This window comes from Belonocnema kinseyi, chromosome 10, assembly GCF_010883055.1.
Source record: "Belonocnema kinseyi isolate 2016_QV_RU_SX_M_011 chromosome 10, B_treatae_v1, whole genome shotgun sequence".
NCBI lineage: Eukaryota > Metazoa > Arthropoda > Insecta > Hymenoptera > Cynipidae > Belonocnema > Belonocnema kinseyi.
Genome location: NC_046666.1, coordinates 51,871,214 through 51,884,844, shown reverse-complemented (window position 1 = coordinate 51,884,844; position 13,631 = coordinate 51,871,214). Strand labels below are relative to the sequence as shown.

Sequence of the window (13,631 nt, the reverse complement as noted above, 5' to 3'; positions counted from 1 at the left end):
TGCCGCTATACACTACTAATACTGTCAGACTTTCAGAGTCAGTGTGAGAGCGAAGGATGGAGAGAAAATTGGCGAGAGGGGGGAGAGGAGAGAAAAAGAGGGAGAGAACGAGAAAGAGAGAGAAAGACAGAGTGCCGGGAGGGAGAAAAGAGGAAGAAGCGAACCAAGTTACCAAGTTTTGCAAGTTCACACCGTGCCAAAAGAAGTTATCACTTCAAAAATTGAATTTGAATCATTTCATCCAATTTGTTCAGCTTATAAGTAGATGAAAGTAGATAGGCAGTGCCGGTTCTAATTACAAATTTCTACCTTACCGACATCGAGCTTGTATAACAGTTTAAGTGGTTCGTGTCAGTGCTAAGTTTCTACAATATTCTTGAAACTTAGCTTGGGCACGAACCACTTGAGTTGTAGAACGGTCTCGATGTCGAGAAGGTAGGAATTGGTAGAAACCGGCCCTGCCTATAAGTACCTTAAGTTCTGAAGGTTCCAATGAACAAAATATTTGTCGACATTTCCATTTTACCCATAAATATTGTTCCAACTGTATTTTAAATTACGCATTATAATTCTTTTTCAATAGTAAATTATTTTCAATATAAATTAACAAACGTTTCAGCACTTTTCCTGATTTGCAAAGTCATCAGTAAAAAATTTCGTTGATTTGTACGTTCAGAACTTCAACCACATCCTGCTTATGTACTGATGACATAGCTTGCAAGAATTAAACGGCCAGTGGAACCATAAAATCCCAATTTCAAAATTCCTGGACTATCCCTCACCAATTTTTTATTTTTTCTGACAGCTATACATTTTTCTTTAAGTTATAAAAACAACTTTAATTTACGTGGCTGTTTTCAGCTTGCTATTATGAATTTTCGAGAATTAAATATAAAAAATTATTTCTAGGAAAAAACTTGTAATTGTAAATGATTTTTTAACAATATAAACAAAAATATTCTGTTCTTAAAGTTTTGAACAAATGTTTTAAAAATGACAAAAGGATTCTATACACAACCCTCTGACCATATTAAATAAGGTTATATGCATTAATCTATTAATAAAGATTAAGAATTTTCTGCAGCAATAATTTAGTGAATCAGAATTTTAAAATAAGTAATTCTACTTGATGATAGAAATTATTTCTGAATTTTCTAAATATTATTGATAGAAGAAAATTTTAATTTTCCCTATTTGGAAATAACCCTGTTGTCAAAATTTTGCTACCAGGCTATAATTTGTAAACTTTTACATAAATTCAAAGAGATAAAGTAAATGAAAATTAACAAAAACTTTGAATAACTTTGAAAATTGTAGAAAAAATTCAAATAAGTTTAAAAGATGTTGAGAAGTTTTGAAAGGACACAAAAATCATTTGATTTAAAACAAAATATGGATTTATGAAGATTTCTTTACAAAAAATTAGAACCTTTTCAAGAATATTGACAGGTTTCAAGAAAATACAAAATTATACTATGATTTCTCGGAAAAAAATCATTCATTTTTTTTATTTCAAAAGAATATTTTTAAATATTTCAAAACATCCCAAAAGATATTAAAAATAACCAAAAAAGAATGTGAAGATTGCAAGGTAATTTTTTTAACTTTGCAGAATTTTTTCAAAATGAATAATTCGAGTCAGCTTACATATCTTTTAAGCTATTAAAACTTTACCCAAAATTTTGTAGAATCCTGTAAAATGAAAAAAAATCATATAAATTTGATAGATACTTTTTTGACATATATTAAAGCAGATAAATCAAAATAATAAAGCAAAAATAAAGTCACTAGAAATTTGTATTTTGAATGTTTTTTTTCATCCTAAACTTTTTTTTTTATTCTGGACTGAAAAATCTTTTCGGTTAGAAGGTCGAAATTTTGTTGATAATTCATATTTTTGGTTTGAAAATTTATATTTGTGGAAAGTTCCTCTTTTTAAATGAATTTGCAACATTTTTAAAATTAAAATTAAAAATGTTTTGTAGTTTAATTATCAACTATTATATTTTCGTTAAGAATTATTCTTTTTATTTGTTCAAAATTAAATTACTTTGTTAGAAGTTAAACTACTTTGTAAAAAATTTCCTTGTTTGGTTCAAAATTTATAATTCCAGTAAAAACATTCATCTCCTTGGTTGAAAATGTAGCTACTCTGATGAAAATTCAACTTGTTGGTTGAAGATTTATTTTAGGTGAAAAAGACCTATTTTGGTAGAAAATTAATCTTCTTGAACAAAATTCATGTATTTGGTTGAAAATTAACTTTGCTGTGTAAAATTCGTATTTTAAGGTTAGAAATTTACCTTTTTGGTAGAAAATTCGTCACTTTTAGAAAATATTTAATATTTTTTTATTAAAAATACAAATAATGATTGCAAGTTTGTCTTTTTTTGTATTAAACAAAATTTTTAGTTATTTTAGCCAAACCTTTAGTAGGTGAAATATTTATGAAATTCAACCAACCATTTTGCTTGAATCAATTTACTATTTTTTTTTAATCAAACAAAACTTGTTTGATTTAACCAAATTTCAATGTCTATGCAAGAAAAAAGTTTTTTTTTTAAGTAATTTAGAAAATAATTTTTTTTCGCCAATGAAAATTGTTCTTATGTGATTAATTTTTACTTAGAATGCGGACTGAAGATAAAAATATCATCATTATACAGTTTTAAGAAGCGAAGTTTCGATTAATGAAAAGATATTGAGACAATACTCGAGACAATGAAGTAAAGCAATCAAAGAGGTGTGAATGTATTATACTCATAAAAGAAAAGTTATGCTACCGTTTCCATTGTTCATACATAGTTGTGAGAGATGAGTTTATTTTCTTAGTAAAAAGCCGTTAAACATTAAGAAAATACCGTATTGCCAGAATATTATAATTTATGTGACTTATACGACACACGGAGTAACAGGTAGGTCTAGTTGCCTGCGCTAGACAAGGAATTTTATAGATAAAAAAACTGTTTATATTGATTATGTTTTTACAGATCTCGGACTCACTTCAGAGATCAAAAACAGTGTAAATAATGGACAAATTTAAGAAAATAGTGTCATAAAATTTTTCTAATATTAAAAATGAAATTTACTTTATATTTCAAAAGTAATTCATCTAAAAATGATCAAAATTACTATTTATTTATAGCAGACCTCAATCCTTTTCTTTTTACATATTTTTTCACGTAAATTCGAACAGAATTAATACAGACATAAAATTAAAAAATCAATTAAATCAATTAAAAATCCAACTACTTTTGGATGAAAGTTCATTCCTGTCAGTTGAATAGTCTACTATAAAAATTTTCGTTAAGAATTCCTCTTTTTTATTAAAAAATTGTATTTTTTGGTACAAAATTGAATTCGTATTATTGTTTAAAATTATTTTCTTTTTAATTTGAAAACTTATCAATTTTTTAAAAAAAGTCATATTTCTTGGTAGCAAATTCAATAATTTAATTGAAATTCTGTTTCTTTCTTGAATATCATACTTTTTTTAAATATAGTGAAGCTCTTCTATAGCGCCGATTTTGGGGCTGACGGTGGGTGGGAACTAACTTATTATAGCCCGCTCCGCTTTTGTTGTTCATGCTTGAGTGTTCGCTTGAGTGGCAGCCGCATATCTCGAGCACCCCGCGCAGCTCCTGTTACACCTATATGCAGCGCGGGCTCAATTTTTGGAAGTGCTATAGAAGGGAGGACTATTGAAGAATTTCACTGTATATCAATAATCTCTTTCTGTCCAAATTTAATCTTTTCTTGTTAAAAATGCAACGATCTGATTAAAGACTAATGGGTTACGGTGGAAAATTAACTTTGTGTTCGAAATTCGAAATCTTGGATTGAAAAATAAAATGTTTTGTAACAAATTCTTATTTTAGCTCAAAAATGAAACAATTTGGTTAAAAATTTAACTATTTGATTCGAAATTTATGTATTTGGTTGAAAAGTAAACTTTTTTGTATAAAATCAATGTAATGGTTAAAAATGTAACAGTTTGGTTGAAGATTAACCTGTTTGATTTGAGGATTCAAGTATTTTGATGAAAGTTCGACTTTCATTGTTAAAATAAACTTTTTTTCAATTTGAATTAAAATCTTTTTTTAATTGAAATATCAACTCCTTGGTTGAAATTTGAACTACTTTCTTAAAAGTTATTTTTTTTAATTCCTAATTTTAGTTGAAACTACGTGTTTCATTTCGTTAATTTTTTTTTCAAACAAAAAATCGAACTACTTTATTGAAAATTTAACTAATTGGTTGTAACTTAACTTTTTGTTGAGAATTCTTAGTTTTGGTTTAAAAATTCAAATGTTTGGTTGAAAATTCGTATTTTCGTTTAGTAAATTAAAAAATTTGTAGAAAATGTAACTACTTGTTTCAAATTTGATCTATTTTGTTGAAAATTCATCTTTTTGGTTACATTCAAATCTTCTTTATTTAAAATTAAAATACTTTTTTGTTTAAATATCAAATATTAAATTTTTCGTTGAAAATTAGTACCTGCATATAGAAAGAACAACTAAAAATGTAGCATCTAGAAAACTCAACAATTTAGTAGAAAATAAAAATTTTTTGTAGAAAATTAACGTAATTTGTGGAGAACTATTTGTTTGAAAATTTGGTTTAAAAATTCAGCTGTTTTGTTAAAATCTTATCATTTTCAATTAAAAATTAATAGCCAATGTACAGTCCCTAATCAGTCATTGAGACATTTTTCAGAAAATTAGAGAATAAGTTCAAAAATACGTATTAAGTTTAATTAAAGAATTAGTGGCATTAGTGGACAATGTGATAAAATAGTGTATTTAGTGTGATTTTTTTTTAATAAAAGGAAAATAGTGTGATCGCTCGAAAAAAGTTGAATAGTGTCAATAGTGTGGTGAGCTCGAGGCCAAATGTTATTAAAATAGTTTTTTGAAAATCACTTGAAATATTTTTTCCAATTTTGTCCTTAATATTGAAGCGTATATTTTTGAACTAAAGGTATAAAAATGCAGTATTGAAGACTTGAAAAATTAAAAGCATTTTAAATAAAAAAAGTTTTTATTTAGTTCACAGTAAATATAAATTAATAAATGATACTTAAAATTGAAATTTGCTCCTAGTATTAAAAATTGAATAATAAGTAATTTTACAAAACGATTCTGAATCCGTTCAAAATTGAAGAATTTACAAATTAAAACTTTTGATTGACATTGACTTTTGATTTTCTATTTTAAAGTAACTTTAAATTAATAGAGTTGTAATATAGGCTTTTATTGAATTTTTAATTCTAGAGCTAAATTGAAACATTGAACGTTCAAAATTTTTAAAATTCAAATACAAAAAAAAATTAATAAATTGTAAGTGAAAATGTTGAAAATGTATAAAGAACAATTGAACACTTATTAATGTAGAAAAAATTAGAGTAAGGTTAAGAATGTTATTAAGTGAAAGAAAGATACTTATTTTTAAAAAGCTCAAAAATTAATTTAAAACTTGAAATGATTTCAAATAATTGAAAACAAAATTTACATTTTTTCAGATAAAAAAAAAATCAGAAGCTTCTTAACACTTGTGAAAGATTTGAAAAGAATTCAAAATGTTCTTAAGATTCCGCGAACCAGTAAAAATATTTTTTTATTTTGAAAAATGAAGTTTAAGAAAATATTTTTAAAGATTTGAAAACATTTCCAACAATCTAAACAGTTTTTAAAAATAATTTCAAATTTGAAAAGAATTCAAAAAATTTTAAGCAAAACGTAGATTTTTGAAATTTTGAAATAAAATGTTCAACTTTCTTTAAGAACTGTGAAAGGTTTCGAACATAATAACAAAATTTTCTTAAAAATCCTATGTTAATTTTTTTATTAATAATAAATAATTTTAAGAAAATATTTGTTAACAAAGACGCATTTCTGTATATAAAAATTGAACAATTATTGATTTGAATTTACTTAAAATTAAAATAATTTAACTTCTAGTTTAAAAAGTGATAGGTGAAAAAATGCCAATCGTTCAATTTGTAATGTTTCTAGCTAACAACTGCTTAAACCGATATAATTTTGAAATTTTAATTCATTAATTCATTCTTCAATTTAAATAATTGAAAATGATAACTTGGATTTTTATGGTGTCAACTCAACCTGAATCTTTGAAGTATACAATTGATAAAAGTTAAGAATTTTTTAGTTTGTCTTTTCAATTTAAAATTGCTTAATTAAAAAGTGTAAAATAGCTTCCATTGTATATATGTAAATTGTTCTAAATAAATAATAAATAATGTGATCCAATAATAAAATATAAATTATTGAACGGTCAAATATACATTTTTTATTAAACAAAATTTATAAACTTCAATTTTTAAAGTTTGAAATTTACGAGTTCAACTTTGGCTGCTTTAATTTTCAATTATGTTTTTATTACTTCAAATGTACACATTTTTAGCATTAATAGTCCAAATATTTTAATTTTATTGTCCGTGAAAAGTTTTTATAAACCGGGAAATGGGCAGAAACTTTGATCATTGTTAAACCGGCAAACATAATAATACAATTCAATTGGCAATTAATAGAAATTTCGATAATGAAACAATTACTTCATCCAAATAATTTTGAAGCACAAGAAAAAATCTGTCTCGGGCCGGATATGAACCGGCAACGCCACTATCCATGGTTGGAACGTTAACTGTTTACGCGTAATTGGTTAATGCTCTAATCATGGAAAGTGGCGTTCCAGGTTCAAATCCGGGCTCAGGCAGATTTTTTCTGGTGTGTTAAAAGTTGATTGGCCAAAGTAATCGTTTTAGTATCAAAACTTGTACTAAATAAAAATTTCAAATCACTGACGATAACATCTTTAAATAATGACGTCTCTCGAAAATAAATTACAATAATTAAATTAAAATTGAAATAAAATTTATCTGTAATTCCGGTGGAAGACAAGCGATAACAATAGTAATTTTTAAACACAATTTTGGAGAACACTCACCTTGGGAGACAGCATGGAAGGGATTATTTAATGAGGTGAAATAGATTAGGTGTGTAAACGATAACTTCTGAAGACAAAACTTTGGTGCGTTCATGGATGTCTTCTTATTGCTTGAATAAAACGGAAATTTTTACACATTCGCGTTATTTATTAAAAGGTAAATATTTCAACTAATCAAATTAATAATTTTCTACTGATCTTTAATGACACATTTTTCTCTAATTGAATCGGAAGAATTTCACTAGAAATTCGTGAAATTTCTCTAATTAAAAGAGAATTGTGCCTGAAAGGGATTTAAAAGCGTTGATTTGATTTGGGGCGGGGGAAGGGGGTGTTGATCGCTCTCATCTTAAACTCACTTCACCTTACTCCCCAAGGTTTCCCATTAAAAATTCATTTTTGTTTCGTTTTTGAAGTGTAAACAAAAAAGTATGTATTTTGATAAGATCTACTACTGATTTTGATAGCGAGCCGCCATTCGACTGCCTACAATCTAGCTTATCAAATTATAAAATCTGACATCAAACCTTGAGATTTGTCCTCCTTCCACTCTTGTCTTATAAGTAATTGGATAGCGGTTAACATTTTCCAAAATGTTTCCAGTGAGTGGTTTCAGTTCTCAATCAGCGATTCTATATTTTAAAAAATAAGATTGTTATTGGCGCATTATTTCTCACGCGAGTGATTTTCCCCAATTTTTTTCGTAAGGTATGATATAGATTTAAATATTTTTTTATATTTATAATAACGAGGATAATTTCACGTCTGCTTTATGTATCTCTAGGCCTGAATTAATTAAGGCCATGTAACACTTAACGATTTTTTTATTAGTGCCTTTCATTTTCTTTTTCCAATTTTTAAGCTAGATTAAAAAAATATATTTTAAAAGCTCTTACAATTTTTTTTTTACAATTTTAACTATCAAATCTTGTACAAGAAAAAGAATGTAAGAGACTTTAAAGTAAATATTTTCAAGTTTGCAAAATTACAAAATATTAGAAAAAAAAATCGAGTATTTTTCAGAGATTTTCAGAAGTTTTAAAAAGATTTAAAAAATGTTAAATGAAGATTTTTGATGTTTTCAAAAACAAAATTTACAATATTTTTGTGAATTTGGAATGATTTCAAGAAAATAAAAAGCTTTTCTTAAGATTCCTGGGAAAATTCTCAATGATTTTTTATTTTGTAAAGGTAATTTCAAGAGATTATTTTTAAAGATTTCCAAAAATATCATGAAAGAATCTAGAAGATTTTAATTTTTTTATTTGCAAAGATTTTCAAAATTTTAAGAATATACCGTTGCAAATTAAAAGATATTTATAAACTATTATACATAATTTATTTCAAACTTCTATAACATTTAAATATCTTTTTAAATGACTCAATTTTTCCCAAATTTTTTTGGTAAAATCCTGTAAAATAGAAAAAATTGTTAAAAATTCTCTAGATACTTTTTCGTCATATCTGAAATCTTCAAATATCTTTCTAAATTTTTTCAAGAATACTAGGAAAATTATATTTGTATAACCTTACAAATAAAAAAATTTTTAAACCCTTTCTTCGTTGCAAAATCTTTTTTGGTTTAAAACTTAACTATTTTTTTGAAAATTCGTATATTTAGTTACATTAAACTCTTTTTCATTACATTCTTTTTTTTTTTTAGTTAGAATATTTTTGTTTGAAAATTACCCCTTTCATCGAAATTTTTATTGGCCATATCTGAACAAGAGTCTTAAAAAAATTATATTTGCATAACCTTAAAAATAAAATAAAATTCAAAAACTTAAAATTCGGCTGACTTTTGAGGTTCGACATTTTACATGGTCAAAATCTTTTCTTACGTAAGATATTTTCACGTCTGTGAATCACTAAAAAACTAAAGTTGAACAATCTGGTGAAAATTTTTAATATTTTGTCGAAAGATTAACTACTTTGTTAAAAATTCATTTTTTTAGTTGAATATTTATCATGCGAGTTGAAAAAAAAAAATTTTCATGAAAATTAAACCATTTTTATTTGAAAATATTTGCACTTTCTAGAAAAATCATCTTTTTGTTAGACTCTTTTTGGTTAAAAATGCAACTGCTTGCTTGAAACTTAAAACTATTTTCGAATAAAAATAAAAATATTTGTTTAGTTGAAATATTAACTATTACATTTTTTGTTAAAAATGAATCTTTTTATGTTGAAAATTGAACTTTGATAATATTTCGCTTTTTTATAAATTAATATTTTAATTAAATTTAACAGTGGTTGAAAATTCAACTCTTTGGTTGAAAATAAATTTTTTTTGAAGCTTCAAATGTGCGTAGAAAACTCAACTTGTTGGCTGGAAAATTTAACACTTTAGTAGAAAATTCGTTTTTTTGTTTTGTTAAATAGTTATTTTTTTGCTATAAGAACTTAAGTAGAAGTAGAAAATTAACTATTTGGTTGAAAATTCAATTATTCGGTTAAAAATTGATAAATTTGGTAAAATTTAACTTTTTGGTTCAAATTTGATGAAATTTCTTTGCAGAAAATGTAACTACAGTGAAACTCTTTTATAGTGCCAATGTTGGGGCTGACGGTGGGTGGGAACTGCCTTATTGTATCCCGCTCCGCTTTTGTTTGTTCACGCTTGACTGCGCGCCTGAGTTCCTGTTGTACCTACGGCGCGGCGTCAATTCTCGGAAGGACTATAGAAGGGAGGGCTATTGAAGGGTTTCACTGTATTTAGTTAAAACTTTAACTGTTTGGTTTTGTTGACAGTTGAAATACTTTGAGCATTCATAAGAAATAAGAAGATCTTACTAAACCCCCCATCCTCCCAAAACATCTTATACGTAATTTTTAGATGACCCCTAAATTTACGAAAAAAATTAAGTCCTTAAAAATTACGAAAGACAGGGGGGGGGCAAAAACTACGGACAACTTAAAGTGGGAAAATGGTGAAAATTCCAAAATATATAATCATTTCGACAAAAATAATAGACATCAATAAGAAAAAATATTTTCAGAAATTTTTTTTTATAAAGTTCAAAAACTCAATAAATCTCAATTTTCTTCTTACAGGATTAAACATACAGATGAATAATGAAGATAATAATATTCGTCCATTACCCCGAATGAATTTTCTCAAATTGAATGAGAGAATGTAAATGTTTGGTTGTATGTGGGAATACTATATGATTTCTTGGGGCTGGTGAGCGAGGATGATTGCTTTGGGCTGGTGAATGACTTCATCATCCCAAAGTAATCATCCTGGCTCAACAGCCTCAAAAAATCATATAGTATTCCCACATACGACCAGAATTCATTTTCTTGAGTTCTGGATGGCAAGAAGAAGAAAAAGTATTCCAGGGAAAAAGACATTTACTACGCTACAACATGGTCATCCTGAAGATAGAAATCTTACACAAAATTTGTATGCTAATATGAAAGCTAATCTAAATCGACTACCAACACCATGGACACCACATAATAAATAAATATAAATAATATGTGATAATGATGTAATATTTTCAAATAGAAACAATATTTACTGAACATTACATTGATATCCTTTTATTTCTATCCATTTGTCTCATTTTAATATAATTAAAGTATTCGTACCGTTAGCGTTGAATAAACAAAATAACAAAAAAATTCTACTGTGCTCTAAAAATAAAAATTCGGACAAAAATAAAAAAGAGGAAAGAGGAAAGTTTTTTCTTTGATCTCTTTCGTTGACGATTTCTTCTTCTGTGGTTCAAAATGCAACTGTGTGATTGATTTTTTGTTTGGTTGAGGATTCAAGTTCTTTGTTAAAAATTCATCTTTTTTTCTCGAAAATTCGAAAGTCTTTTTAATTTGCTTTTTTTATAGAAAATTAATATTTTTTGGTAAGAAGGTTCTTGATTGAAAATCCATCTTTGTTTGTCGAAAATTAATTTTTTTTTAAATTTAACTATTTCGTTGAAAATGTTATACATTCTGACTTAATTAAAATATTAAGCGTTTCACCATGTATTCAATATGCTACCCTATGGCATAATTTTCAAAACTCTTAAGCTCGAAGTAAAAATAGTTTAAGTTTGAACTCCCAAAATACTTTTTTTACCATTATAAAAACAAACTGTTTAAAAATTGGCGGTGTAAAATTTTTAAATGTGAAGAGTTCAAACTTTTTAAACGAAATCTCTTGAAATTAAAAGGAATCCCTTAAAATAACTTAAAATCTTTAATATTACAAACTTAAACTTTTTAATTTCAAACGATATTAATTTGAAATTTAGTTTGGCACTAAAACAGCATGTATTTAAAAATGTTTGAGTATATGAAGTAAAACTAAAGGACTTACCTACGACGATTTTAAATTAAACCCAGAGGGATATAATATTTTTAAATAAACAAATGTTTTAATTTTCAAACTTTTGAACAAAAAAATACCACTTTTATTTTTTTCTAAAAGGAAAGCTTAGGTTTCATCATTTAAGAAAAAGTAAGAGAGAGATTTTTTTTAATATTGATAAATCTTGAAATTAATTAAATATATCTTTTTGCATCTTCAACAAATTAAATTTTTTTAACAATTTATATGTAAATTAGGATCTAAAAATTAAATCCTTTAAAATTAATTTTTTTATTATATAGAATATATTATGTTCATTCATATATGCATACAACTGGAAATTAATTTGAATTACGATTACAATTTAAAATCATATATTTTTCAATGTTAGACTCTGAGAATCATTTATCTTTTCTTCTGCAGGCAAAAATTGGTTAATTTTAAGCAGTCATGCATTTTTTAAATCTTGAATAGAAAATTATTGTTCATATTTGAAGACTTCTATTTACAATTGATTACTTAGAAATTGTTCAATTTTCAACTTTTAAATTTGAAATTGTTATTGCGCTTAAATTGTTTCACCTGTATCTCTTTATAAAAAAGAAAACGATCTACATAACTCAATTAAAAAATAATATTATTTCTTCAGTTCAGAACTCTTTGAAAAAAGGCAGTGATATTTTTATTTATTATTGCTAATAATATACCATTAAGCCAAATCTCTTTAGTTTAAGTATAATATTAAATCAACTTTGCCTTTCATTGTTCCTGATAAAAAATTATCTTATTTTAGATAGGAAGTTTAATATTAGTCAAATTTAAGAAAGTTGAAATAATTATAATAGATATCTAATTCTGTAAGTTGAGCAAAAAAACGTGCGCTACTCGCGGCAGTATATACATTTAACTCCCGATATAAGAACGTTTTCAGGCATACCTTTCAGTGGCCTTGATCCAGAATCGAGGGAATCCAAACGTAAACAGGCAGGGCTTAATGAATCATTACAGTTGGATTTGATCACATGCCGTAACATAATTAAAATAACGTGCTGAGAGTGCCGCGATTTCATGGCTTATCGTAATCCGGGGGTTCTTATTTCGGGAATTGAATGTATTTTCAAGTATTGCATATTTAAAGAGTAAGAAATAAGAGCAGAAAGTCTAAGTTTTTCGAGAATAGAGGAAAAAGGGGAACTCAAAAAAGGGTAAACGCAGAAGAATAGAGGAAAGACTGAACCCTGGAATTATCACTTCCTCTTTCGTATATTTGGAATTTTTTTAAAGTCGATCCATCTAAGATGCAAACTAAGAATATGTATGTATTTATCCAATCTCCGACAAGATATTTTATATCTTAATTTGCAAATGAAACAGACCTCAAGTCACTTCAAATTACTGAATGAATGACTATTCAAAATAATATACGATTCATTAAAGCAAAGCATGACCAATAATTCCTACCTCAGCAATCTTATCTTCTCTCATGCATATCAAAATAACTTGCAATTAAGAATATTCAGTAAAAATTGATCAAACGTTGTTAATTAAATGTCTCCAGCATCAGAGATTTTCCAGATAACACAAGCTGTCCTTTTCCTTTTGAATCAAGTTTTTAGGATCATGTCACATAAGCTGTTATATCGATACCTAATACCGGTTTTCTATCATCTAACTGCTTTAATACACCAAAAAAACTATAAAAAATTGCACAATCTCTCTAGCTGTACTTCGAGTAATGTATTTCATTCATAACGTAACCTATTAATTATAGATCAGGTCATAATAGAAATATCCTTCATTAAAAGTATAACAGAATGGCAAAAAAGCTTCATTTAAACATTTTCCTGATTTTCCCGGGACTTTTTCCGAACCAATTTTTCATTTAACCTGACTATTAATATTCAAGGACCAGCATTTCAATCTTGTATTATTTTTAAAATATAATCCCTTCTAAATGGAATGAAACAGCATTTAGGTGTAAAATTTGAAAATTGATAATTTATTTACTTATTTCAAACGAAAAAGATGTCTTTTCTAACATGAATGAATATTTTTTAATCCAAACGGATCAGTTTTTAACAAAACAGTTGAATTTTCGATAAAAATGATGACTCTTTAACAAAATAGTCCAACCTTTCACAATGTAGTTTAATTTTCAACCAAAAAAGATTTTAATTTTAAATGAAAAGCAGTCGAATTGAACAAACAAGACGAAGTTTCAAAAAAGAAGTTGAATCGTCAAACAAAAAAGACTAATTGTGGGTCCGGATGCAATAAGGGCACATAAAATTTTTTCGTGCGAAAACGAAGTCCCCTGGAGGCTTTAGAAAAAATTTTCGAATTTTAATTT

General features: G+C 26.4%; 1 protein-coding gene across 1 annotated transcript in view; it reads right to left on the bottom strand.

The window, feature by feature from the left end:
- The window catches only part of LOC117181114, a 182,992-nt gene that overhangs the window by 724 nt on the left and 168,637 nt on the right, over window positions 1-13,631 (bottom strand). The gene's annotated exons all lie outside the window — the stretch shown is intronic.